We start from the raw sequence: 27,680 nt of genomic DNA, 5'->3' as shown, positions 1-27,680 counted from the left end.
GCCTGGGCTATCTCTGAGTGCCGACTGTGGGAACATCCGTTGGTGGCATTCGTTCTACTGTATGCACACATTTCAATCAGCCCAAAAGGCCTCCTGTCCACAAAAGGCTGGACAGTCCTTACCTCTCACTCATAATGCCACATTAGCATTTCTATTCTCATGCTCTGTGGTCATAAGAGGCTGGGAGATCTTCGGAGAGACATTTCTCAACCTGTAGACAAAAAAGGGGTGCTTTGAGCTCTTTGAAGGGCACCATTTCAGTGGGGGTGCATCTGTTAAAAGACTATGTTGCACCTCAACACCTCTAGAGACTGAAAGGGAAGCAATTTGGGATAGCAGAAATGGACGTAGGTATTAATGGAAGGAGATTGTAATAAGGAATGTAAAGAAATGGAATACACATACACTGCCTTATCTGAGCCATTTTCCATAGTGGTGTTAACTTAGAAGCCCATGTTAATACTCAGAAAATCTATCCTCTTCAATCCCTGCAGTTATACTTCCTGCTAAGGTGCAAGGCAGATGGACGTACTTTGAGACTCAGGCCAAAATTCCATTGAGCTCTCTAATTTTAACAATTGAACTTTCCTACCACACACACACACACACACACACACACACACATTTTTAAGTCTTTTCCTCTTGATGTACACGTTTGTTTCAAGATTGCGCCTTTCAAAGCCTTTGCATGTAACAAATAGTTTTGAGTATGCAATTAAATAAAGAAGTTATTTAATATTAGCTGTGATTGAATGTGTAGGCTCTAAAATCAGATTCCCTGGATTGATATGCACAGTATGCCAACTGAAACAGTCACCTCTCTTAATGGACCTTAGTCTCCCATCTGGGAAGCAGGAATTATAGTCAAAAGTATAGAGGGTCATGTCAGCAGAGTGCTGGGCATTTGGCAAATGCTCAATAATACTTAGAATTATTATCTCCTGAAAATGTCTTTGGTGTCAGATGCAATCAAATGTAACTTCTAAATAACATGAAATGAGTACCGGTAACAGTGAATTGACATGATTCGAGCCAAAAGCAAGCAAACTTGACTCTCCACATAGTTTATAGTATCTCTTCAAGGCCAAGTTTGCTTTGTGAGATTCACTTTTTTAAAGTATTGAGAATAACATATATATTTGAATGCCTGTTATATATATGAGCTAGGAGTGTGTTTGACTGCAATTAATAGTGTCCTAAATAATTAGCAGTATATTTTCTTACACATCGAGGTAGGAGTTTGTTGTCCTTGATTTAGGTGCTCAAAAATGTCCTTGAGGAACCAGCTGTTTCTGTCATTTTCTTCCAGCATCCTGACCTTTCGGGGTTCTATCTTTATGCTAGTGACCCTATGGTCACAGAGTAGCTGTGATATCCAGACCTCCTACCAGCATTACAAGCCAAAAGAAGGGATCAAGGATCATCATCAGATGGTCATTTTTATCAGCAAAGTAAAAGCTTCTTAAATATATCCCCAGCAGAGTCTTCCTTATATCTCATTGGCTAAAACTGTCATGTAGCCACTCATAGCTACAAGGGAAGCTGGAAAAGCAGGTAAAGGATTGTCCTGGGTAGACTAACCATAATCTACCAACTAAAGGTTGGGATATTGCAGCCTTAAAAAAAATCAGGGTTCTATTAGCATAGAGCAATGGTTCTCAAACTTTAATGAGCATCAAAATCACCTGAAGGGCTTACTGAAGCAAAACTTTGAGTCCCACTGCCAGGATTTCTAGTTCAGTAGGTCTGGACTAGGGCTCAACAATTTGCATTTCTAACAAGTTCCCAAGTGATAGTGATGCTGTTATCTGGGATCACACTTTGAGATCTTCTGTATAACATCACAAACATTTTCTGTAAAGAGTTATATGGTAAATATCTTATTTTTGTAAGTTGTACATTCTGCACCACAAATTTCAGTGCAAAAGCTGTCGTAGACATTTCATGAACAAATGAGCATAGCTATGTTTTGCTAAAACTTTATTTACAAAAACAAATGTGCACTGGCTTTGGAATAGAGGATGATAGAAATTAATATTGCATATTAGTTCAGTTATTGTGGTAGTATAGCAAATTATTCCATTTTATGTTCATGAATTCAGTGAATTATGAAAGAGCACAGTGGGGATGACTCTTCCCTGTCTCACAATATTTGGGGCTTTAGGTGGGAAGATCCCAATGCCTGTGATTGACTTGGGTGCTTGGGGACTGGAATCAGCTGGAAGCTTCTTCATTCACATGTCTGACACCTGAGCTAGGATGGCTAGGACACCCGCTCTGCCCTGACTCTGGATCAGAACACCTACCTGTTGCCTCTCCTTGGGACTGAGATTTTCACAGCATGGTGTCTGAGTTCTAAGAGGGAAATTGCCAAGAAAACCAGGGAGAGGTTTATGGTCTTCATGGACCTGCCCTGGAAAGTCAGGAGCATCATCACTTGCATCTCATTCTATTGGTAAAAAGAAAGTCATAAGCCTGCTCAAATTCAAAGGGAGAATTAAATTTCACCTTGACAAGGGAATGACATGGTCACGTTATAGAAGGGTATGTATCAGGGGAAATATTTTTTGTGGCTACCTTTGGAAAATACATTCTGCCAAAAGCAGACGCATACCAATGTCTGTTGCCTCCCTCAGACAGATTATTGAGGCTCTAGATACCTCATTAGAAACCTCTGTCCCAGCATCAGAGCATAGAATGTAGGTCTATCAGAGCATGATATGGGAGGATTTCTGGGTATGACCACAAAGTTTTACCTGGCCAATACAGCTGCTTTTCTATGGCCCCATTGCCTGTCTAGTCAGCCAGATAGTTTTGATTTTTTATTTCAGCAGGACCTTGGCTAGGTTTTCAGGGATGGAATCAAAACAAATGAACAAAGAAAGAGACCCATGGTATGTATCATCCATCATCCAACATCATTATTTAGCAAAGACCTTTGATTTCTTTTGTGTGTAAGAGTAATGCCAAGAACTGCCAAGTTCAAGGCACCAACTCTTCTCTTCAAAGAACTTATGATCTTTTGGGAAATTGGGACTATAGTTTTAAAAAAGATAAATATCAATGAAGAAGCATCTGGTATGTCAAAAGAAACACTTTATATTGATACATAATAATTGTATGTATCTATAGGGTACATGTAATATTGGGATACATGCACACAATGTGTAATATCCCTCACCTCAAATGTTTATCATTTATTTGTGTTGGGAACATTTCAAATCTTCTGGCTATTTTTAATGAGGTAATAATTTATCATTAACTGGAGTTATTCTACTGAGCTATGAAATGCTAGAACTTATTCTTTCTATCTAATTCTCTAATATGTTTGTATCCATTAACCAACCTCCCTTCATTCCTCCTCCCACCCACACTTCCCAGCCTCTGGTAACCATCATTCTACTCCCTTCTCCGTGAGATTAATTTTTTAGCTTCCACATATGAGTGAAAATACACAATATTTGTCTTTTTGTGTCTGGGCGATTTCACTTAACATAATGCCTTCACCTCTATTCATGTTTCTTGCAAATGACAGAATTTCATCATTTTTATGACAGAACAGCATTCCATTGTGTATATAAACATATTTTCTTTATGCATTCATTTGTTAATGGTCAGTAAGGTTGATTCCCCATCTTAGCTATGTGAACAGTGTGGCAATAAACAGTTGACTGCAGGCATCCCTTTAAAATATTTTATTTCCTTTCTTTTTGATAAGTAATCAGTAATGGGACTGCTGGATCATATGGTAGTTCTATCTCTATATTGTTTTGCATGATGGCTATACTAATTTATATTTCCAGCAATAGTTTATAAGAGTTCCCTGTTCTCTGAATCCTGGTCAGCACTTTTTTTTTGGTCTGTTTGATAATGGCTACGCTGAGTGGAGCATAGTGGTATCTTATTGTGGTTTTGATTTGTATTTCCTTGATGACTTATGATGTTGAGCAATTTTCATATGCTTGTTGGCCATTTGTATGTCTTCTTTTGAGAAATGTCTATTCAGATTTTGGCCCACTTTTTAATGGAATTCTTTGTTTCTTTTTGCTGTTGAGTTGTTTTGAGTTCTTTGTATATTCTGAGTATTAGCAGCTTGTTGAATGAATAGTTTACAGATATTTTCTTCCATTCTATAAGTGATTTTTTCACTTTGTTGATTGTTTCCTTTGGTGTGCAGAAGCTTTTTAATTTAATATAGTCCCATTTGCCTATTTTTTGTTTTTTGCCTGTGCTTATGAAGTCTGAGCCATAAAGTCTTTGCCTAGACCAATGTCTTTGCCTAGACCAATGTCCCCTATGTTTTCTTCTAGTAGTTTTTATAGTTTCAGATTTTATATCTATATCTTTAATTCATTTTCAGTTAATTTTTGTATAAAAGATAAAGGCCTAGTTTTATTCTTCTGCATATAGATATTCAGTTTTCCCAACACGATCTATTAAAGAGGATGTCCTTTCCTCAATGTATGTTCTTGATGCCTTTGTTGAAAATCAGTTGGCTGAAATACATTGACTTACTTCTGGATTCTCTATTATCTTCCATTAGTCTATGCATCTTTTTTTTTATACTAGTACCATGGTGTTTGGGTTACTATAGGTTTATAGTATATTTTGAAGTCAGATTGTATGATGCCTCCAACTTTGTTCTTTTTGCTCAGAATTGCTCTGGCTATTCAGGGTCTTTTGTGGTCCTATATAAATTTAAGGTTTTTGGTCTATTTCTGTGAAAAATATCATTGGCATTTTGATAAGCATTGCATTGAATCTCCAGATTGCTTTGTGTAGTGTGGATATTTTAATTATATCAGTTCTTCTGATTCATGAACATGGGATGTCTTTCCCTTTAATTGTGCCCCTTTCATTTTCTTTCATTAGTGTTTTGTAGTTTTTATTGCAGAAGTCTTTAATATTCTTGGTTAAATTTATTCCTAGGTATTTTATTGGCTATTATAAATTGAATTGCTTTCTTGATTTCTTTTTAGCTAATTCATTATTGGTATATAGAAATGCTACTAATTTTTATATTAATTTTGTATCCTGCAACTTTACTTAATTTGATTATCAGATCTAAGAGTTTTCAGTGAACTTTTAGGTTAGTCTGTATATAAGATCATATCATCTGTGGGAAGGGACAATTTGACTTCCTCATTTTTCAATTTGGATGACTTCCATTTATTTCTCTTGACTGATTGCTCTGGCTAGAATTCCAGTACTGTGTTGAATCAGAGTAGTGAAAGTCATCTTCCTATTGTTCTAGTTATTTCAGCTTTCAGCTTTTCACCCTTCAATATGATGCCAGCTGTGGGTTTGTCATATACGGTTTTTATTCTGTTGAGCTGCCTTGCTATTATGTATGACTTGTTAAGAGTTTTTATAATGAAAGGATGTTGGATTTCATTGAATGCTTTTTCTGCATCTATTGAGATGATCATATTGTTTCTGTCCTTCATTCTGTTGATGTGATTTATCATACTTATTTATTTGTGTACGTTGAACTATCCTTGCATCCCTGGGATAAATGTCACTTGACCATTGTATATAAAGTTTTCAAATAAACACCCTAATGATGTACCTTATTTTTAATCCCTTAACGGATTAAAAAAGTGAGAACAAACCAAATCCAAAATTAACAGGAAAAAAAAATAGTAAAGATCCAAGCACAACGAACTGAAATTGTGACTAAAAAATAATACATTGGATCAATGAAGTGAAATGTTGTTTTTTTGCAAAGATAAACAAAATAAATAAACTGCTAGCAAGACTAACCAAGAAAAAAAAGATAATATATCCAAATAAATAACATAAAACATGAAAAAGGAGACATTACAACCGATATAACAAAAATACAAAGAATCGTTAGAAATTATTATGAACAACTATATGCTAACAAAGTGGAAAACCCAGAGGAAATGGATACTTTCCTGAACACCTACAGTCTACCAAGATTAAAGCAGGAAGAAATAGAAAACCTGAACAGACCAATAACGAGTAATGAGATTAAATTGGTAATAAAAAGTTTCCCAATAAAGAAAAAGCCCAGGACCAGATGGCTTATTGCTGAATTCTACCAAAGTTATAAAGAAAACTAGCACCAATTTTTCTCAAACTATTCCAAAAACTTAAAGAGGAGGGAATTCTTCCTAACTCACCCTATGAAGCCAGCATCACTCTGATACCAAAACCAGGCAAGGACACAGCAAACAATGAAAAATACAGGCCAATATCCCTGATGAAAGATGCAAAACTCCTTAATAAAACATCAGCAGACTGAATCCAACACATCAAAAAGAGATACTTCTGATGGCTTTAAAATGAGGCTGAGATTTTCTCAGCTGGACAGTGGAAAAGCTACCCTAGTGTAGGATTTTATTAATTTGAACCTTGAAAGATAAAAGGGATGGATGAAAAGAAAGAGAAAATGTATTTCAAATAAAAGTGCCTGATGATGAAAGGGAGGGACGCTATTGGTCTCATTGGAGTTGGGGAGGAGATCATTATGTCAGAAGAAAAAGTGTGTATTGAGAATGGGAAATAACATTAAAAATAAGGGTGGTCAGTGTGTTGAAGGGGCTCCTACATAACATCCAATCATTTAGTGATTTCCCACAGTGCAATGCCTGGGATGCTATTGACTCTACTGTTCTATCCTCCTTCTCCACTAGCTATTTCTTCCAGGGACATTCTGTCATGGTGAGTTCAGGGCCTTCTTGTCCTTCTGATTACACCAGTCATAAAAAAGGGTAGACCAGGCTTTTCAATCCAACACGCTCATCAAAGTCCATTACACTGAACTTTGACATAGCAATACAAAATAGAGAGGAAAACAACAATAAAACAGTAAAATTCTAGTAAAAAGCCAAAGATAAATTGCTCTTAAGCACCTACTTAGCTTATTTTAAAATGCTTCCCGATGTTTCTTTAAACTATAAGTTCTTAGAATTAGGGAAAAAGCAGTTTTTGGTTTAAAATATTTTAGGCTCCCAAATAAATGTATAGGCCTCATTTGAGATGTTTCGAGTAGATGTTTGCACCTAATTTAATGTGCTAACCCAGTCTAATGAATTTGGTATTTCCCCAACTCAGTGTTTGGCTTTTGGATGATGAAGTGGCTTAGAATCATGACCTTGAGAAGTTCTATTCCATCAGATCAGGCCCTACTTATAAACTTCTTAAAGTTGGCATTTGATACATGGAGCTATTGTGAGCTGTGCTGTGACAACATCTTTGGACAGTTATTTAAATTGTAGAGTCCTAAAAACTGGCTTGGTCACCAAAGCAATACAAATGCTGTCCTTATGTGTATAAAAAATCCTTATGCTTCCCTCACTTTGTCTTAAAGCCACCTAATAGTATTCTGCTTAATACTTAACAGTCTGACAGAGAAGTTCATTTCAATCCTATAAATCAGTGACCTTTCTAGTTACAAATATTCACTGATTCTGTAAAAGATGACAAACTTTCATTTGAATAACATTTGATAGTACATTTCTCTATGAAATGTGAAGTGCTTTCAAAAGGTTGCCTTATGCCATGGTAATAAAAACATTTTAGGGCATGTGCATTGTCAAAAAGTCACTAAGGTTTGTTCTTTGTAGAAAAGCACACAGCTGAGAGTTTACAGTGGGTAGGACTCTGCCCACCCACACATCTAGGTCTGAGGCTGTGTCTGTCTGGAGAAAGGTGTCAGTGTTTACCTATATCTCTTTGGCACTCCAATATCATGGATGCCAGTGTGGTGGCTTCCAACTGCAAATACCTGTGACTCTTTGCCCAAGGGTCATCTTTCCCTGTTACAGCCCATGTAGCCCAGGCAAGAAAAGCAAGGGATTTAATATCTCCCACCTTCCCATGAGTGGCTGTCAACCCATGATCAATAGGGATGATTCCTGAATGCCTCAGCTCCCCTGACCACCAGTGGGATAATGCCAAGATATTTTCTACACTGTCTCCCAGAGCTTCCCAGTAAGATGGCACCCGAGTTGCCCATAGTGGTTACCTGCTCAACAATGCATCCTTATTGACTCCCTTCTCTATCTCACTTTTCAATATCCCTACTGGTAATTCCTAGGATCACCTCCCAAACAAACCATTTTACTTAAATCTGTGTCTTTGGAGTCTGTCTCTGGGGAAATCCAACTTACGACATATTGAGGCTGATTCCCACAAAGGCGCAGTAGGGGTTAGCTGCAGATGTTGGGATCTGAGAAGCTCAAGAACTGGATAGAATAGGCAATGATGTAGAACTGTAGGCTTCTGAACAAGAGAAGGGTGTGTTGTTAAAGGAAAATGATCTTCGCTTTTGTCTATAGTTCACTTTGCTTCAAGGGGAGGGGTGTGGCTGGGAAGAGCCTGGAGCCTAGGGAACTGAGTTTTATCACTATTATTATGATTATCTAGCGGCAGGTAAAGAGAAGTTGGATTCGTGGGGAGGAAGTTAAAATGAAAATAAGGAATGTTTCCAAGGTACATGATGGAGAATCAGTGAGGATTGATGTTGACTGAGTTGGTAAGGGAGGAGCAAACAGGAGGGAGGAAGCAAAGATAACACTCTTGGCAAACTGGGAGTATGGCAGGGCCCTTAGCTGTTTTGATCTATGTCTAATTTGTAGCCTCTGCTTACAGGGTAATATTTATTGGTCTTGAGAATTTCCTGAAGCAACCTTATAGTTCATCAGAATGGGGCTCATTTCTCCAAAAGAACAGACCCTGTGAAACCTCTGGAGATATAGTCAGTATTTCATGAGTTTATGGATTTTTCTTCAGCCTTCCAATACACATAAAATTTCTTATCTCTCTTTTCTCTGCACTGAAATCCTCCAACATGCCTTTTCCCTGAGTGAATAAAAAATATGAGCTTTTCTTAACAATAGACCTTCTAATGAGTGATCAGAGCCACATTTTTAGTATGTCAAAGTCAGGATCTGTTTAACAGTTGGTGGCCCTATCTTAACACTGCAGCTAGTGACAACCTCATTTACACTGGTTCAATGAAGATACTAAAATGTTCCCTGCCAGACAGTGGAAGTGAACTTACACTTTCACCAGTCCTCACTTAGCACAGATTTTCAAGCCACTTAACACCTTTCAAGTGTTGGAAAGCTAACAGCATGCTCAACACAGGGCTCCCCCGACTTTTATAGCTGCCCCAAATTTTTATTTATTATGTCTGTGATTATTTATTTATTTTGCTAAGAAGAAAACATAGTGATCTTAAACACTGATAACTGAGGAAGTTTTTCACAGCTGGTCCTTATATTTTTTTTCAAAGAATAGAGTTCTCTGAGCTCTAAATAAAACTTCTTATCAGACATTTACCAATATATTTGACTATTTTAATTTTGCTTTTCAGCTTATTGATTAAATATTCAGTGTGGAGGAATGGGCATTCAGCCTTAAAATGATGTAATTTTGTTTCATTTGAAAACAGCAAAAGACAATATATCACTATTTGAATGAGCCAGGTGAAAAGAAACTCTATGACCTTAATTCGGCCATGTGGATAAGGGGTTTTAAAAAGATTGAAAGGAGATATTTAGGAAAATTTACTGAAAGACCAAAAGAACAATAATTTCCTAGGGTGACAGGTTTGAGCTATTTTCTCTCCACCCTAGAAATGAGCCAAAGATGTATTTACCCACTGGCCCCAAGAAAATGGCTGATCTCCAGTTGGAGGAGACCATGACCTTTGCTTGCCTTGTTTTATGGATGGAATTTTTAAAATTCTGTCCATACAAACCTATGCACATATTTCCAGAACATTTGCGATGAAACGGAAAAATTACGTTCACCTTGATAGGGTTTCTTAATATTACCTCTTCCACTGGAGAATCCAGCTGATTACATTGACTTCCACCAATAACCAAGCTCCAACTAAGTAAGACATAGGTCCCAGGAATCACAGGTAGAGCAGGCAGGTGGATGAAGTTGGCTTGAGAATTTTAGTGACCAAAACATGGCCTTCATCAGGCTATGATTTTGGTGACAAAAAATAATAAGGCTATGGATTATTATGTGGACCATCGGGGGAGCTTCAAAGAAAGAACCCTCTTCTGAAGTCATTGTGGGTTGTATTTTGTCACCTTCTTCCTACTTTAATACACAAACACTCTCTTCTCCAAGATAGAAGATTCTAGATGAAGATGTAAGGCTGCACTGTCTAATTCAGTCCCCACAAGCCACGTTTGTCCATTGAGCAATGAGAATGTGGTGAGTGCAAACTGAGGGGTGTTGTAAAAGACACTGTGAATTTCAAAAACGTAATACCAAGAAAAGAATGTAAATTAGCTCATTAATAATTTTTTATATTGATTATAAGTTGAAATGATAATGTTTGGATGTATTGAGTTAGATAAATATAAAATTAATTGCAAATTTCTTTTTAGATTTTAATGACATATGTTGCCAACATAATATTTCTATCAGAAAGTTCTGGAAATAAGGATCTAAGGGACTGATACTCCTCTTCTTCATTACTTTGGAGAATAAAGAAACTGAGCTTCTTACTTGTAATTCATCTGTTCACCCCTTTAATTCACCTAAAAATATTGTACCTATGAATCCGATGTAAAATGATGCCAATAAACCCATATAATTAATAAGGCCAGCTACTTAGAAATGTTAGTTCATAAATTAAATAGCTTTACATATGTTTTTGAATTCTACATGCATACACAAAACTATTAAGAAAGTATTTATTTTATAAATTATGAAAATTCAGTATATTTCAACTTACTATTTTACTTATAAAAGTATGTTCTATTATTTTATTATTTGTGTCTGTTTTTTCCACTATATTTGTTTCATTAATAAGCTAGGTTTTAAAAAGCACAATTATCATTTGACAGATGCTAAGTATCTGTGATATGTAATAAGAAATAAAAGATCTACTCTCAAAGTAAATAATATTCATTTGTAAAAGCATCTTTGTGACATTTCAATAATATATAGGAAAAATGTGTTTTTTAATCAATTAGAAGGCTCATATTTCAATATCCCTATTCTAACACATTGGCTTGGGTAGAAGAATTAGTTGGCGAGAACAGAGTTGTTGAACAAACAATGACTAGCCATTTCCCATTTAAGTTGGAAACTCTTAAAATATATAAACCATTATTCTTACTATGGAAATATAAAGAGATATGCACAAAGCATATGTCCTCTACTTCCAAGAAAGCATAATATGGTAGAATGGAGAAACAGATCACTAAGCCGACAAGAACCATCACTGTCATCCAGATCAGTGCACTCTTTTTCTACATAGCAGCCATTTTCTATGTAACAATCATCATGATTTTGTTAAAATAATCATATTTTATCCCTCCCACATCTACCTTTTAAAATCCAAAGTAGATTTTCAGTGCACTTACAATAAAATCTTACCATAGCCCTCAAGACACTGCGTGATGTGACCTCTATTGCCTTTTCCACTTTACTCCCTGTCTCCTCTACCCTTCACACTCAACTCTCCAGCTGACTGATGCCTCCAGGTCTTTGCCTTTGGCATCCTTCATCTTAGTCTATTTGTGTTGCTATAAAGTAATACCTGAGTGTGAGTAATTTACAAAGAAAAGAAATTTATTGGCTCATGGTTCTGCAGGCTGTAAGGAAGCATGGCTTCAGCATCTGCTTCTAGGGAGTGCCTCAGGCTGCTTCTACTCACTGCAGAAGGCAAAAGAGAGCCAATGTGTGCAGAGATTACTTGACAAGAGGAGAAGCTAGAGAGAGTATGTGGGAAGGTGCCAGGCTCTTTTAAAGCAACCAACTCTCACAAGAACTAATGGAGTGACAGCCCAGTTGTTACAATGAGAATGACACCAAGCCATCCATGAAGGGTCTGCCCCTCTGACCCAAACACCTCCCGTTAGGCCCCACCTCTAATACTGGAGACCACATTTCAACATGCAATTTGGAAGGGTCAAGCATTAACCTATTGCATCCCCTTTGCCTGGAACTCTCTCTTAAAGCTTAAGAATAATGGAAAATACAGGGAGAGTCAGTCTTGTGGACACATCTGAGTTGCCTTCTCTGGCCACCCTATCTTAAGTTAACTCCCCTTTACTCCTGACAGTGACCTTGTATCTCGTTTTCCTATTTAATTCTCTTTATATTGCTAACAACTACCCCAAATTATCTTTTACTTTAAATTTGCCTAGTTATTTGTTGTCTATCCTTTTTCATAGAATTAAGAACACAAGCCTTATCTCTTTTATTTGATCTTTTTTTTCCCCAGACATATCAAAGGCTTTCAATAATTAAATGCTGGCTGACCTGGTGGGTGAATGGATATGATAGTTTCATAAGTGTAAAGGCAGAGAGAATTCAGAGTAAGGGAGGAAATAGAGGTGGTATCTAATCCAGATTAGAAGTTTTCTGAAGGATATACTATCTCAGCTGGTACATATGGATAAGCAGGAGGTGGCCAGGCAATCAGCAAAGGGTTTAAACTTCTGGGCAAAAGAGCAAGAGTCTGGTGGCTAAAAACAGGCTGTCATGCTCAGAGAACTACTAAAAGTTGAGTCAAGCTGCAGTAAGAAGTGGGAGTAATGTTGAGACATGAGGACAGGTAGCCAGGAAGGAGCCCACCAGTTCATAAGAGGCAACTGCTTGAGAAGCCTGATTTGGACTATATTGTAACCCCAAATGTCTGAACATTCTGCAATATGAAGCATGCTTTGCATGTCAGCTTGCTTACTCCACCTCAATGTTTAAGCTCCTCGTGAGATTGTAAACTGAAAAAAATCAGGGGCTGTCCCCCACCTCTTGAATTCTTCTTTACTTGTAGCGCAATGCCTTATACAAAGTGGGCTTCCAGCAAATGCCTATTGAGTTTAATTAAGTCCTTTCTCTTATTATTTTTCAGAATGTTATCTGAACTGATACTTGGGGCTGTCTAGACTATTCTGAGATATTACACAAAGTGCAAGAATAACTCATGCTCCATTGATCCTCCATAATAGTTACTTTGAATAAATATGGAGGATGGACATGCACAATAAATTGACATGCTCCACAGGTTTTCACTATGGAAAAATACCATATTGACAATAAAGAAGGCCCAGAAGGGGCTTTCAGAGATGTGGATAAGGTATTTCTCCCCTTGGGTTGAAACAGGAAAAGGGAATCCATTCTTGGTATATTGGATTAGAAAAAGAAAAGAAAAGATACTCACCTGAAAAGTCTGCATCCTTGCAAGAACTATCAATTCTGAAATGCCTGTTCATTTTCCAGAGATTAGTCTTCATTAGACATAATTTTAGCAAGGTATTCAATTACATTTGTTTGAGTAGGTGAGTAGAAACCAAGTCTTGGTGATCAGAATTTTAGTACAGAGCTAACTTAAGTTGTTTGCTTTTGTCTCTTCAATGTTGGAAGGACAAATGGGTGCCTTGATTTTATACCACTTCATAAATTACCTTCTAGAGCCACAGTATTTACAACAGACTGAAACAAATAGGCTTAGATCTGGTTCGGATTATTATGACAGAGAAATGTGAATACAGTGGAGAAATGATATATTAATCATAGTGATGTTTGATATGCTCACTTGGAATGTGAACTAACAGGTTCAGAAACCCCAGAAATATCTCAAAGACTTCTTTTATAGGACTGATTCCCCCCTTATTATGGAAAGCTGTATTTTTCCTATATATTTTATTAATTCCCTATGTCTTTATGTAGAACATATTCCCTTAATCATTAGCATGCACCAACCCCTTCCCACAAAAAGCACAAACTAAAGCAAATTTACAGAAACCCAACTTGATTCCTAACTCAACAACTCAAAACCATTGGACATTTCTAAATCTTTGATGTAACCACGACTTCATCTGACATTCTGTTGCTTACAAGTCTTGCTACTTCTTAAGCTCACTTTTCTAAAATGATGAATGCTCATATAAAAGGCAAAACAAGGCAGCCCTGTAGAGTCATGTTAAGTCTACAAGTCAATTGATTTCCTATGAGAAACTTTTGAGCTAGGGAAGCAGGGACTCAAGAAAGTTTTGTTTCTTGTTGGATGCCAGCTGAATAGAATTAAATATATTGTCAAACCTTGAATATTAAAATATCCTGGCTGGATGCAGTGGCTCACACTTATAATCCTAGCACTTTGGGAGCGTGAGGCAAGAGGATCACTTGAGTTCATGAGTTCAAGACCAGCATGGGAAACATAGTGAGACCTTGTCTCTATAAAAAATTTTAAAAATTAGCCAGGCATGGTGGCACATGCTTGTGATCCCCACTACCCAGGAGGCTGAGGTGGGAGGATCGCTTGAGCCCAGGAGTTCAAGGCTTCGGTGAGCAGTGATTGGGCCACTGCACTTCAGCCTGGGAGACAGAGGGAGATCCCCGTCTCAAAACAACGACAACAACAACACAATATCTTGAACTTCAGATGTTTTAATAGTGACAGTGTGATACGTGTGCACATAGGGAAGAAACTAGCCCACAGAGTTCAGTATTACATAAAACAGCATAGTTTACCTACCATTGCTTTTATTAAAAGTTTTGTTTTCCATGTTCATGTTGTTTTGGAAATATATTGTAAAGTAATATTGCCAAGTAAATAATTTTCTCAAGGGAAAAATAACAATTAGAAAAGAGACAAGACCCCTTTGCTCTGATACCCTTAACCAAATTAATTGAGGAGAGAAGTAGAAATAGGAAGAGAAGAAAAGAGGAAGGACAGAAAAAAAGAAAATATATGAGGGTAAAATCACATCACTGCAGGAGATGTTGCCCATACCCTGTTCACATTGGACCTTAATGCTTCACTGTGCTCCACACACTTTTTAGCTTCCAGTATCTGCAACTCTGTGTCCAGGGGTTCTTTTCCATAATAGTGGAAACGTTCCTGGTCAGCAGAAGGCTACTCTGCACATGGCAGGCTGCCAGTGACAAGAAATTAACTTCCCTTAAAACCTTTCCCTCAATCAGTGATTCTCTAGTATATCAATACCCCAGCTCCTCTCCTCTTGGCTGCCATAATTCTAAGCCTTCTCTTATACACCACATCTCAGAGCTTCTCTGCAGCAGTAAGCTCCAGTGACCCATTGTGGTAGCTGGCTTAATAATACCCTTTGTTGATTGCTTTGCCTCTCCTGTATCACTTCACCACTCTTTCCATGCTCCCTGGGATCATCTCCTAAATAAACCATTTGAACTCATATCCTAGTCTTAACGCTATCCCCTGGTGGAACACAAATAAGGTAACTACTATTTCTGTTCATAACAGTTTGTCTTTGGACTACATTCATTAGAATTGTAACAGCTTCTATTATTAAGACCTGTACAAATTTTTTTCATGATATTGCACTTACCTGGATTATGCATTCTCCCTACTTTCCTCAATATCCATCACAGGTGTTTCATAAATATTTTCTGAGTGCAGACAAATTCCACCAATGGAAAGCTTTTGCTATAGGACAGTTCTTGCACACAGTCTGTGCTTACTAAATGTTTTATCAGGTGAAGTGTGATGATTATGCCTTTGGCAGTGGAAAGGTCTTTATTCAACTTTTAATTATGTCCAGAAGAATGGCAGTATATGTAGTGTTTGAAACCATCTGGTCGAAATCCACCTGCTTAGGTATTTCAGGGGAGAGGGGCTACTTTATCCATCTCAGCATCTGGGAATAATTTATCATAGAGGTCAACTTGCAAAATCAGTCACTCTGGATGCCTCATCCCTTTCAAATGAGAAGGATTTGGCTTCAAGTGCTGGACATGGAAACTGAGAATGCGGTGACTCATTTCTTTAAAAATGTGAATATGAGAGAGGAAGATTTTTATCACTCAAAGTGCAGCACAGTGAGAGCTCGCCTGAGTTAGGTAAAATGCACATAACTTATTTTATGGACACCTCTGTAAAGTGCCTTAAAGCTTAAAGGATAAAGAACCCAGTGGGTTTTCGTTTTGTTATTTGCCCCAAGGCTAAAATTCTGTGGCATATTTTAACAGAGTTTTTAAATGGCAAAACAATAGTTCTTCTTTTTTTAATGTAGTCTAAAATAAAATGGAACTCGAGACCTATGTGCAACAGCTGGTGTTCATATGATATTGTTAGATGCCTCCTTTTATCCCAATCTCAGTCTCCCTTGGGTAGACAAGAAATGGGAGATAATAGTCAAAAGTAAGAACACTTCTTCTTGAGTGATGTCTTCATGATCATAGCAAAATGAAATATTATGACAGTTGTCCAGGTAGTTCTAAGTTTGGAGTTTTTTTACTAAAATATTCAGAGAACTGAAGCAAGGATTTCCTGGAAAAATTGTCTCCTCAGTTATCTTTTTTATGTTGAAATTATATGAGTCTGACTTTTAGACTTCTAGTCAAATTATGCAATTTTTCTGCCTTCTGCCAGTCAGCTTGTTGCCACTAATAAGTAAAATGGGATTCTAGAAGTTAACAGAGTTTGGTTTTTTTTTTCATGATGTTGATGATTAGATTTCAAAACTTATAAATCTTAAGTTTATTTACATAATTAGTCAATTGTAACCTGAATATCTGAGGAGTTATTAATGTGTCAAGCTAACATTATTTAATCATCAGAAAAGCTATTTTTCCTTCCCCAGTCCATCTCTCTGTCTCCCTTTGTGTGTGTGTGTGTGTCTCTTTCTGTCTCTGTCTCTCTCTGCATATATTCATTAAATGTATTTAATACATATACATCACATATATGATCCTATTTGGCCTGACATACTATGCCCATAGGACTAACTAAAGTAATATGAGAAGAGTGAGAAGAGCTCATGGTAAGAAGATCGATGAATTGATGTATTGTAAATTATCTGGTAGATAACGCAGCTGCTTCTTCCACTTAGCAAATATGTTTTCTGTAAGTGTCCTGTGATCCACACGTAGCCTACAATGACTTTTGTATGCTAGGTCAACTGCATGGAACCCCAGAATTGTACTGGAATCACTTTTTCATTAATTCATGCAAACCAGCCTGAATTCTACTGGCAACCATGAAACATTTACCTATCCACACATGGCATAGTCTTCAAATTCTCGTTTGTTTCTGATTTTAACAACAAAAAAATAGATTTTCATCATCTACAAGCCATAGCAATACACACATTGCAGCCACTAAGCTAAACTCATCAAGTGCAAGTAGACTCATATAATCATTCATAGGCCTTATAGCTTACCAAAGGACTTTAATAACTCCCACGCCTTCTTCCTTCTGCTCCTTTGATATTTGACGGGCAAACTTGTATCTGATACTGACAGATGATCAACCCTCTTGTTAGTTCAACTCCAGGCAGCAGGACTTCAGTAGCTCCAGTCTGTGCTAGGTATTATGATGGTGAGTCCAGATGCAAAGAAAGGATATAGCAGGATCCCTGTCTCCCATGGGACTTACGGCCTTGCTGGAGAAAGAGGACTAAAACCTGTAAAAGACCAAGACAATTTTGTGAAAATAGATAGAAGCGCTTAAAACTCTGGTAGTGATAAATTGATAAACCCTGGTGGTAGAGACTTTGTCTAATGGCTTAAATGAGGTGCCATGTTCCTGCCAGTGAGAATTCAATACCTACTTGTCCATGCACAAAAAAAAAAAAAATGATGCTCGTTACCTGATCTTAATGGAGTTCAATGAGAGCAGAGGCTAAGCCTTTGTAAGTTCTCAAGATTCTTCTCACATGTTGTAGGCTCAGTTAACATGGCTTGTTATAGAACTGTTATTGGTTGGTGTTTGATCTGGTTATCCATACTGTACACGAAAGACGCTGTCAGCTGAAGAGGGAGTGCTTCAAGTACTCAGTTCTCTCTTAATCTAAGTAAAGGCAAACTTCTAATAATTATTTTTCTTCAAACCAATTTATAAAGCACATTACTCAGTGACAAGAAAGAAGGAGATAAGCTGTGTTTATTTGAATGTCCTGCTATTCCTCTGATACAACACTGTTGTTAGATTCCTTTAGGAAATATTAGACTCTTTCTAACAATTGATCAGCCTCCCTGAATGTGCCCACCAAAAAATTAGTTTTTCAGAGCAGATTTTGCAGTGACAGTTTGCTAAACATGGTACTTTCTCCTGAAACTCACTTATGCAGGTTTGAATGGTATCCAATGCGTCATACCAAACTATGCCCAAAATAAATCCAAGCCTCATTTCTGACATCCCATTGTTCACTATGTCCTGTATCTTACTAAGTTCTGTAAATTTTTCTTTCCTAATGCCTCTCATATCTGTTTCTTCTCTTAATCCCTGGTGCCAATATCTTAGATTAGACCGCCACCGTATCTCTCCTGGATCACCCCCACACCCTTCTAATCTCTCTGTCTATATTTTTGCCACCATCCTCCTCTCCATCCCACCCTTTAAAGTCCCAATGAAGGTTTTAAAATTGCAATTTTATTTGGGTTCTTTCCTCCCTAAAATTCCTGCTTAGTTTCAGAATAAAGCTTAGGTGCATCCTTAGTGTGGCCTGGCCTGGCCCTCCCCTTCCTTCAGCCTTACTTCTTATCATTTTATTATTGGAGTGCCAGTTACCTACTGGACCACTTGTTGTTCCCCCAAAAGCTATGCTTTCTTTTTCCTCGAGGATTTTCATAGCAGGGTCTCTTCTCTGCTCTTCCTTCATGCCTTGGGGAACCCTTGCTCATTGTTCAGGGCGCAGCTAACATGTTTTGTCCCATCCTCTGGTGGCTTTTCCTGGTCCCTCAAGGCTGTTGCCGGAAAGGGGTCCCATCCTAGACCCCAAGAGAGGGTTCTTGGACCTCTCTCGAGAAAGAATTCAGGGAGAGTCCAAAGAGTAAAGTGAAAACCAGTTGATTAAGAGAGTAAAGGAATAAAAAAATGACTACTCCATAGGCAGAGCAGTGGCATGGGCTGCTCAACTGAGTATACTTATAGTTGTTTTTTGATTATATGCTAAACAAGGTGTGAATTATTCATGAGTTTTCTGGGAAAAGGGTGGGCAATTCCCAGAACTGAGGGTTCCTCCCCCTTTTAGACCATTCAGGGTAACTTCCAGAAGTTGCCATGGCATTTGTAAACTGTCATGGCATTGATAGGAGTGTCTTTTAGGATGCTAATGTATTTGAATTAGTATGTAATGAGCAATGAGGACAACCAGGGGTCACTTTTACTGCCACCTTGGTTTTGGCTGGTTTGGGCCAGTTTCTTTACCACAACCTGTTTTATCAGCAAGGTCTTTATGACCCCTATCCTGTGCTGACCTCTTATCTCATCCTGTGATTTAGAATGCCTTAACCTCCTGGGAATGCAGCCCAGTAGGTCTCAGCCTCGTTTTACCCATCCGGTATTCAAGATGAAGTCACTCTTGTTCAAACTCCTCTGACAAGACTGACTTTAGTATCCTGCTGCTATGCTCCTGGATCCAGTGCCCTGTGCTAATAGATTCGATCACAGCACTGACCATGCTCTAATGACAGCAATTGTTAACTTGTTTGTTTCTCTCACCGAGAAGTCACGAACTGTGACTGTTTTTGGTTATGCGTTCCCTGCAGCTGGTACTATGTGCCAGTTCAGCAATTATTTGCTTGACAAATGAAGTCAAAGTTGTGAAGTTATTACACAATTAGTAATTGGAGAAGCAGAGATTCAAAGACAAACTCTTTGATACCATGTGACGCAACAGTCTCTCTGCTGGGTATATGCCCAAAGTAGATGAAATCACTACCTTGTAAAGATATCTGCATTTTCATGTTCATTGCAGCACTATGTGCAATAGCCAGGCTCTGAAAACAACCTGTTAATTGATGGATGAATGGACAAAGAAAATGTAGTGTAAATCTATATCTATATATTTATATATACATACATATGTAAATATGTACATATTATTAGAAAGATATCTACATGCATATATTTTATATATCCATCTCTCTATAAGTATATATAAATATATAGGGTGATATTGATATATAAATATATATCTATATTGATATACAATGGAATATTATTTAGCCTTAAAATAGAAAGAGATCCTGCCATTTACCACAAAATAGATGGGCATGAAGGACGTTTATGTTCAGCAAAATAGGCCAGATGCAGAAGGTAAAATGTTGCATAATCTCATTTATATGTACAATTTTTAACAAAGTTTGGATATTCAGAGATAAAGAATAAAGCCATCCAGAGGTTGGGAAGAGAGGGAGGACATGGAGAGATCTAGGTCAACAGATACAAAGTGGCAGATACATAGAATGAAAACTCCAGAGACTGAATGTATAGCATGAAGGCTACAGCTAATAAAATTGTATTTTGGATTTTTGTTACATAAGTAGATTTTTGTTATTCTCATCCCAATAAAAAAGAACTATGTGAAATGATAGATATGTTAAATGGCTTCACTGTAGTAACATTTTATGATCTCTATGTATCCCATAATATCACGTTGCCAATCTTAAATATAGACAGTACATTTTTTTGTATTTAAGCAGCTCTTTAAACCTCAACCATACCATGCTCTATATCCTAGGAGAAGCGACACTGTGTGCTGAAGCATGAATGGCTACAGTTAAAGTCTTTCCATTAGCCACCCTCCACCTCTTTGTCAGTCTTTTCACTTTTGGTGGGAGTGGGGATGGGGTGAGGACAGGGTCTTGCTCTGTTACCCAGGCTGAAGTGTAGTGGCACAATCTCACTGCAGCCTCAATCTCCCAGGCTCGAGTGGTCCTCCCACCTCAGCACCTTTAGTTATGACTACAGGAGCACACCACCACGTCCAGCTAATTTTTATTATTTTTGGTAGAGACAGGGTCTCACCATGTTGCCCAGGCTGTTCTCAAACTCCCAGGCTCAAGTGATCCTTCCTCCTTGGCCTCTCAAAGTGCTGGGATTACAGTCATGAACCACTGTGCCTGGCCCCTTCTGCCAGTTTTTAGTATAGTAGTTTGAATATTTTAAGAAGATGGGTTGCGTGTCTAACTAAAACCTGATCGAATGATTTATATTAAAATTGTACCTATTCTCAATGGCCTGTCAGAACTGGGAATAAGCCCTTTAAAATAAAATCAGCTTTGATATGTATTTTCTTAAATGTGTTCACTGCTATCTTTTCTCTGCCTAAAAATTCTTTTAAGAAAACTCTCCAGCAAGGATAGCTTGTTTCAAGTTTTTTATAGTTGCTCCCATTGTCTTTTCATTGTCTCTGTCACTCCTTAAGATGTCATCTGAACTTTATTAATGTGTATTTGGTAATTGGTATTCATGCTATATCAACATGAGAAATAAGATAGTCTCTCAGTTTTAGACTTCAGAGCCCCAAGTCGCCTGAATGTATAGCCACCAAAATATGTTGTGCTCAGTATTGGGACTAAGCCCCTGCTGCTCACATTACACAATGGAGCGCCTTTCTGAGAGGCTAGCATTTACCTCTCCAGACATGTGTGCCATCAAATAGATCCACAGACACAGATCCTTGATCATACTGCAAATATCTTCTCGGTGGTTTGCCTTTTTATTCCCTTAGTAGTGTCTTAATGACCACAAATTCTTAATTTTAATAAACTTCAATTCTTCTCCTTTATAGTTACTTTGTGTATGTATTTCCTTAAAGCATTGCTTGTCTTCATATTAAGTTGTATAATATTTTGTGTAAATTATTAAAATATTTCTTCATTTTACTATTTTATTTAAAATGTAGCTTCTAAATATCCAGCAATTTTCCTCCTGTGTTTTATAAGTGCCTCACTCCACAGGACATATTACAAATTACTTGGTTGTAATTAGTATTTCTATTTAATATTTATTATAAATTAGATTTTTTAAAATTTAGTTTTGAAGACAAGAAAGTATATTAGGTGCTAATAATACATTTCTGACCCTGACATCACCATGATAGTTTTGCATTAAATAGAGTCTGGGCCCCCATTTGGAAACGCTAACTTTCAGTTTTCTTATTGAAATAAATTGTACATACTTGTATGCACAGTCAACCCTCTGAATCTGTGGGCTCTGTGTCTGTAGATTCAACTAATCTTGGATTGAAAATATTAAAAAAATGGATAGTGTGTCTGTACTAAACATGTACAGGCAATTTTCTTGTCATTATTCTCTGAACAATACAGTATAACAACTATCTACATAGTATTTACCTTGTATTAAGTACTATAAGTACTCTAAGGATGATTTAAAGTACACAGGAGGATGTGCATAGATTATATGCAAATAGTATGCCATTTTTTATAAGGGGCTGGAGCATTGTGGCTTTTGGTATCCAAGGGGGTCTTAGTCTTAGAACCAGTCCCCTGTGGATACCGAGGGATGACTGCATACCATATGAAGAGTGTGAAAACTGCATTATTTTATAGGACTAGATCTTTCAATGTAATGTCAGGACTTGAGCTGTACATACAACAGTTAGGACACTCAATCTAGAGCACTGGAAAGTACATGAACTACATTGAAATTCTGTTAAATAATTATTATGTGATTGCTGTTTCACTTTTAGTCAAGAAGTATTGAAAAAACAAGTAGCCTCATTAATAATTGAAAACATCAGAATGAACTTTAAAGATCAGGAATTTAGGGACATGCAGATCTGGTCACCTGGCCATTATAAAGATACAAGTTAAAGGAAAGTCCAGCAGGGAAAATAATCCAGCTTGAATCCTGGGATCTATTCTTGTACCTTTGTGGCATACATTTATCAGACAACAGATCTAAAATGTAGTGTGTGTGTGTTTTACAACATTATATTAATATAAACTATATTAATAGTCTCTAAGCCAAATGATATGTGATACATCCTAAACTTTTGTTTGAAGAGTTGAATTTTTCTTTATTTTTTTCATGGATAGTTAATGAAATAGTTGTGATAAAATATACCATGTTTGAAGTCATAACTTAATTATATTTATTAAGAAATGGTAATGTACAGGAATGAAAGTGAAAGTTACTGTGCAATTTACTGTTATCTTTTATGGATAGAACTGGTTACAAGTAATACATGTAAATTTTTACATTTGCATGTAAGAAAATAAATCCTAGTAACATTATTGAACTAATAACAGTATTGAAATAGCTTTAATTTCACTAAATTGATCCCCATTTGCTATTTTTATAGAGAGAACACCAACCATGATTTTTAAATACATATTTGAAATTATCCATCAATATCACATGGAATATTCAATCTGGTCTTTTGTGGGCAGAAGAAAGGAAGAGATTTTAGAGATTAAGAAAGGACAGCAGAAGTAGGAAAGAAAACCACAGATAAGGGAGGAGGAGGTGGAGTATCTACTTCAGTGACAATTTACATGCTGAATTATACTAATTTCCCTGTGTTTGGTGATGCTCATTAAATGGATCTCTGCTGATGTTCCTACAGGCCATGAACCAGCCGGCACGTTGGTTTCCACTACAGCACCTACAAATAAACTGCTGAGTTAAAATCTATGACAGCAGAGAATGTCTTACGACCCACAGACAATCATTCCTCTTCTAAATATATTCACAAATGCCTCATAAATGTTTGCTTGGGCGTTTTATTTAGAAGCAACATGGATAAATATTTGAAAGAGTATTGCTAATGACAAAGCAAAAGTGAACTATAAAATATCTGTAACTATGGCTTTAAAATCTGCACTTTTCAAATCAAGCACAGACTAAGGAAAGAGAGGAAAATGTAAGATAGTAGCAGGTGAACTCTTCGTGTGTGTGTGTATGTGTATGTGTGTGTGTGTCTATAGCTGTCTATGTGAAGCAAATCGTATTTGCAAAATAAGACCCATATCTTCTGAATAGCAAAGAGCTGCATTGAACAGACACATCTGCCAGAAAAATCTGGGGTTGTAATTTAGGTTTTATAGTCCAAGAATGACTAGATTGCTTTTAAAAGCACTACTTCTTCAATGTTTTTATTCCATTCTTTGATCAAACATGTCAGCCAAGGAAGAAAATGGTCATTTATTTCTTTTGAAAGCAGGAAAAAAAAAAAGAGATTTACATTAAATAGCAGTCATCACGGCGTTCATAAGTTTCCAACTATTTATCAACATGCTTGGTTTGCAACTGCAATTTACTTAATCAGATTTGCATCTTCAGTAACACTGCAGCTTCCATACTGGAGGTGGTAGAGTTATTCTAAGCCATGAGCAGGCTGGTCAAATGTACATATGGCTGTGTAATTGTCAGAAAATGTCCTTGTGTCAGATGGGGCCATGGCTTATAGTGAAAACAATCCTGTTAGTGCTTCTGCAGCATATGAGGAGACAGGTCCACTTTATTAGTGAAATTACACTGGCCATGGATGACTGGCTGTCTTGATCATTTGCAGGCCAATTGTGAAGCCATTGATGGAGTCACTGGGCAGCCCAGTACAATTTAGTCATTAAGACAACTGGAGTAACCAGACTGTAAAATGGTTGGTCTGGTTTTTTCTTAATGATGTAATTGGATAGACCACAGAGAAATCCAATTAATTGCTGAGCAATTGGTGGCTATGGTGGTCTCACTGATAAGCTCAGCTGTCAGTGATTGACTTGAATTGACTGTACAGCTTCCTTGATCAATTGTACAAGTTACTATTACCAAGCTAGGGCTTGGGGAGAATTGATTTAATTTTTGTGATTTCAATGAGCCCGCTGATGAATCACATATCTTAAGTCTCTCTCTCTCTCTCTCTCTCTCTCTCTCTCTCTCTCTCTCTCTCCCTCTCTCTCTCTGTGTGTGTGTGTGTGTGAATGTGTGTGTGTGTTACTTTCTCAGTTACAATACGTTTGTGAGATATCAGTGATATAAAATGCTATTTTAAGATATGATTATTTTACCTTGCCTGAGTATATTTCATTAGCAAAGTCTATAGACTCTTGTAGAGATCTGTAGGGCAATCTGTTACTTTCTAGAATAGGAGGGGAAATGCAAGCTTGAAAGAAAATTATGTGTTTAGAAGGTGGGAAAGCAAAGTATTTTTTCTTCACCCTTTCATGCCCAATCTATGAAGTTTACTGCATGGTTACTGCAGCCTATTCATGACATAGCAATTTTAGATATTCTTCTGCTTTGCTGAGTGGCCTGTGAAAAGAGCTTGACACCAGCGTAGCCTGGCATGAGGAAATGAATCATTGCTATAATATTTTGGGGAACAAATATGGAGCTGATGAGTATTTCAGCTCTCCCCTACCCATTAAGAGGCACTACCCATGGAAAAATCCCTTCAAAGAAAAGACTTAGTTATTCATGCAAGCTCTTGTTGGCCAGGGCCTCTGTGAGGACTTAATTCACTATATCCACCATTCAGCAATGCCTGGAATAGACACTCATTAATGTTTGTTGATTTAGTGAAGGAATATGTTTTTAAGCTAAATTTCTTTCTGATAGTTGATGCCAAATAAGTATAAAAAAGTACATAACTGTGGCATTTTTACTTATTTTAAGAAAATAAATACATTTATGAGTTGAAAGTATGACTTGTTGAGGTGATTTAGGCCACCTGTGATTTTCGAATGATGGTCCATCGACAAGTGCCAATCTTTGACAATGTTCTTACCAGGCCAAAGCAAATTGAGAAAAACATAAGAATAATGGTTTTGAGAGATTAAAGATGTCCGCAGAGTTTTGTCATGGCCCCCACTGAAAGGTGGCATCTCTTTCCCTTTCTCTTAAATCTGGGTGGCTCCTGTGACTACTGAGCCAGGTTAGGCATAAACTTTAGGGGGACTAGAAGCTTCTGCCTCCTATGTTGAATGCTTGCTCTTGAGACACTCCCTTCCAGGACACAGGCGTCATACTATGAAAAGCTTGAGCCACATGGCAAAACCACACATAGATACTCTGGTCCAAGGCTGATCTCCCAGCCAATGCCAGCTGACTTACATTGAGACCCAATTGAGATCCAAGCTGAACTCAGTCAACCCATCCGATTGTAGACATGATAAAATGGTTTGTTTAAGCCACTACATTTCACATCAGGTTATTCCCAGCAATAGGTAGATACTAATGATATGTATTGAATATGTATACTACAACAATGATGCACATTCTTCTTTGTAAGAATTATCACCTCCCATTTTCTGAGGATTACCTATTCAGAGATGCTGCACTTCTTGCTTTCTTGGTGTTGAAATATCCTTTCTTTTTGGCATGATGGCTAGAGAAGATATCAGTGATGTATACAGATGTATGTTTTTAACTGGAATAAGAAAAAATTGAGATTCATGAAGAGCACTCAATGTTTTCAGCACCCTTCATTTATCTATAAAATTCAAATTCTCTGCCCAAATCCAACTTCACACCCTCTACAGGAATTCGCCCTCGTCCAGGGCCATCGTGAAGATTACCAGACTTCTGCTCAACCTCTTCCAGTGGAAACAACTGATTCATCAGAAGGCAGTACTGTCTGCCTTTAAACATCTGCAATTATAAAGAAATACAGTAATATAAAACTTTGATCATAAAGAGAAGTTGTGCACAGATATTTGTAATTCTTAATTTAAAGAAATATTCTGATATTTGTTAATTATACACACCAACACATTTGAATCTCTGGAGTTTATATTCAGATACCTCACTTCGAATTGTATTATTTCCCGTTATTGCTGTTGTCTCTGATAAGGGAATACGCATGGGGGATGGGAAGTGGCAGTGGGAGGTGTTGGGGAGGGAAAGGTGAAAAAACACTACATTTACTGAAAACCTACTACGTGCTAAGTTCTACTATATATGGCAGACTCTCAAGAACTTGGAGGTTTTGGAAGTTCTTTAATGCAGATATATCCATAAAGATGTATATTTTTCCTACACATCAAACATTTAATGAATAAACATTAACTCAAAACTTTTTTAAAGCTTTTGAATGGAGAGGAAGTCTCATCTACCTTGAAACATTATTGCTATGAAATTACTTTATTCCAGCCAGGCGTGGTGTCTCACGCCTGTAATCCCAGCACTTTGGGAGGCCGAGGCCAGCGGATCACGAGATCAGGAGATCAAGACCATCCTGGCCAACACGGTGAAACCCCGTGTCTACTACAAATACAAACATTAGCCTTGCGTGGTGGCGAGCACCTGTAGTCCCAGCTACTCGGGAGGCTGAGGCAGGAGAATGGCGTGAACCTGGGAGGCGGAGCTTGCAGTGAGCCGAGATCGCGTCACTGCACTCCAGCCTGGGGACGGAGTGAGACTCTGTCTCAAAAAAAAAAAAAAAAAAAAAAAACAAGAAAAAAGAAAAAAAAGAAATTATTTTATTCCAAAATCAATGAATTTGTTTTTTACAAAAAGCATAAGTAAAGGCAGTCCTGAATACAAATTCTTTTATTAAACTACTTTTGTCACTAAGGTGTTTAGTATAATGCCTTATAAATTATATGTCTGCAAAATATGCAGAGGAAAATGTGTCTGTACGATGGACATTAGGAAGAATATAAGAAACAAAATAATGTGATGTGAAGCTTATCTTTGAAATGATATGGCATTTACTTCTACATGTGTTTGCTACGGTCCTTCTAAAGTTCTCAGCATTTTTAATAATAAAAAATGTGGCTGACATACGAACTTTAGCTCTTACAGCATTAACATATTCCAGTACTAATGAACAGTTAAAGGAATAATAAGTGAAATAAGGTGTGTTTGTCATTATGAGTGAGAATATGCAGCACTGAATCATGGTAAATAGTGAACTAATTGCCTTAAAAATAGTAGAACTTTTCTTTTGGGTAGCTGTTTCTTGAAAGCCATTTTCTTCTTTAGACTGTTTTCAAAAACTACC

The 27,680-nt window shown here is 37.3% G+C and overlaps 1 long non-coding RNA gene across 2 annotated transcripts; it reads right to left on the bottom strand.

The window, feature by feature from the left end:
- Positions 1-26,320, bottom strand: LOC108544418 (uncharacterized). 2 transcript variants are annotated; one of them, XR_001889834.1, is made up of 4 exons: positions 26,209-26,320; positions 25,998-26,105; positions 17,148-17,390; positions 1-211 (listed from the first exon to the last, which is right to left on the bottom strand). It is a non-coding gene; the product is annotated as an uncharacterized LOC108544418 (long non-coding RNA). The 2 variants fall into 2 exon arrangements; XR_001889835.1 differs by having other exon boundaries at positions 26,254-26,306.
- Positions 26,321-27,680: the final 1,360 nt, after the last annotated feature.

The sequence above is a fragment of the Rhinopithecus bieti genome, unplaced genomic scaffold, assembly GCF_001698545.2.
Source record: "Rhinopithecus bieti isolate Rb0 unplaced genomic scaffold, ASM169854v2 scaffold_25396, whole genome shotgun sequence".
NCBI classification, from domain to species: domain Eukaryota; kingdom Metazoa; phylum Chordata; class Mammalia; order Primates; family Cercopithecidae; genus Rhinopithecus; species Rhinopithecus bieti.
Note: the sequence above shows the minus strand (reverse complement) of the source record. Positions and strands in the feature narration are given on the sequence as shown.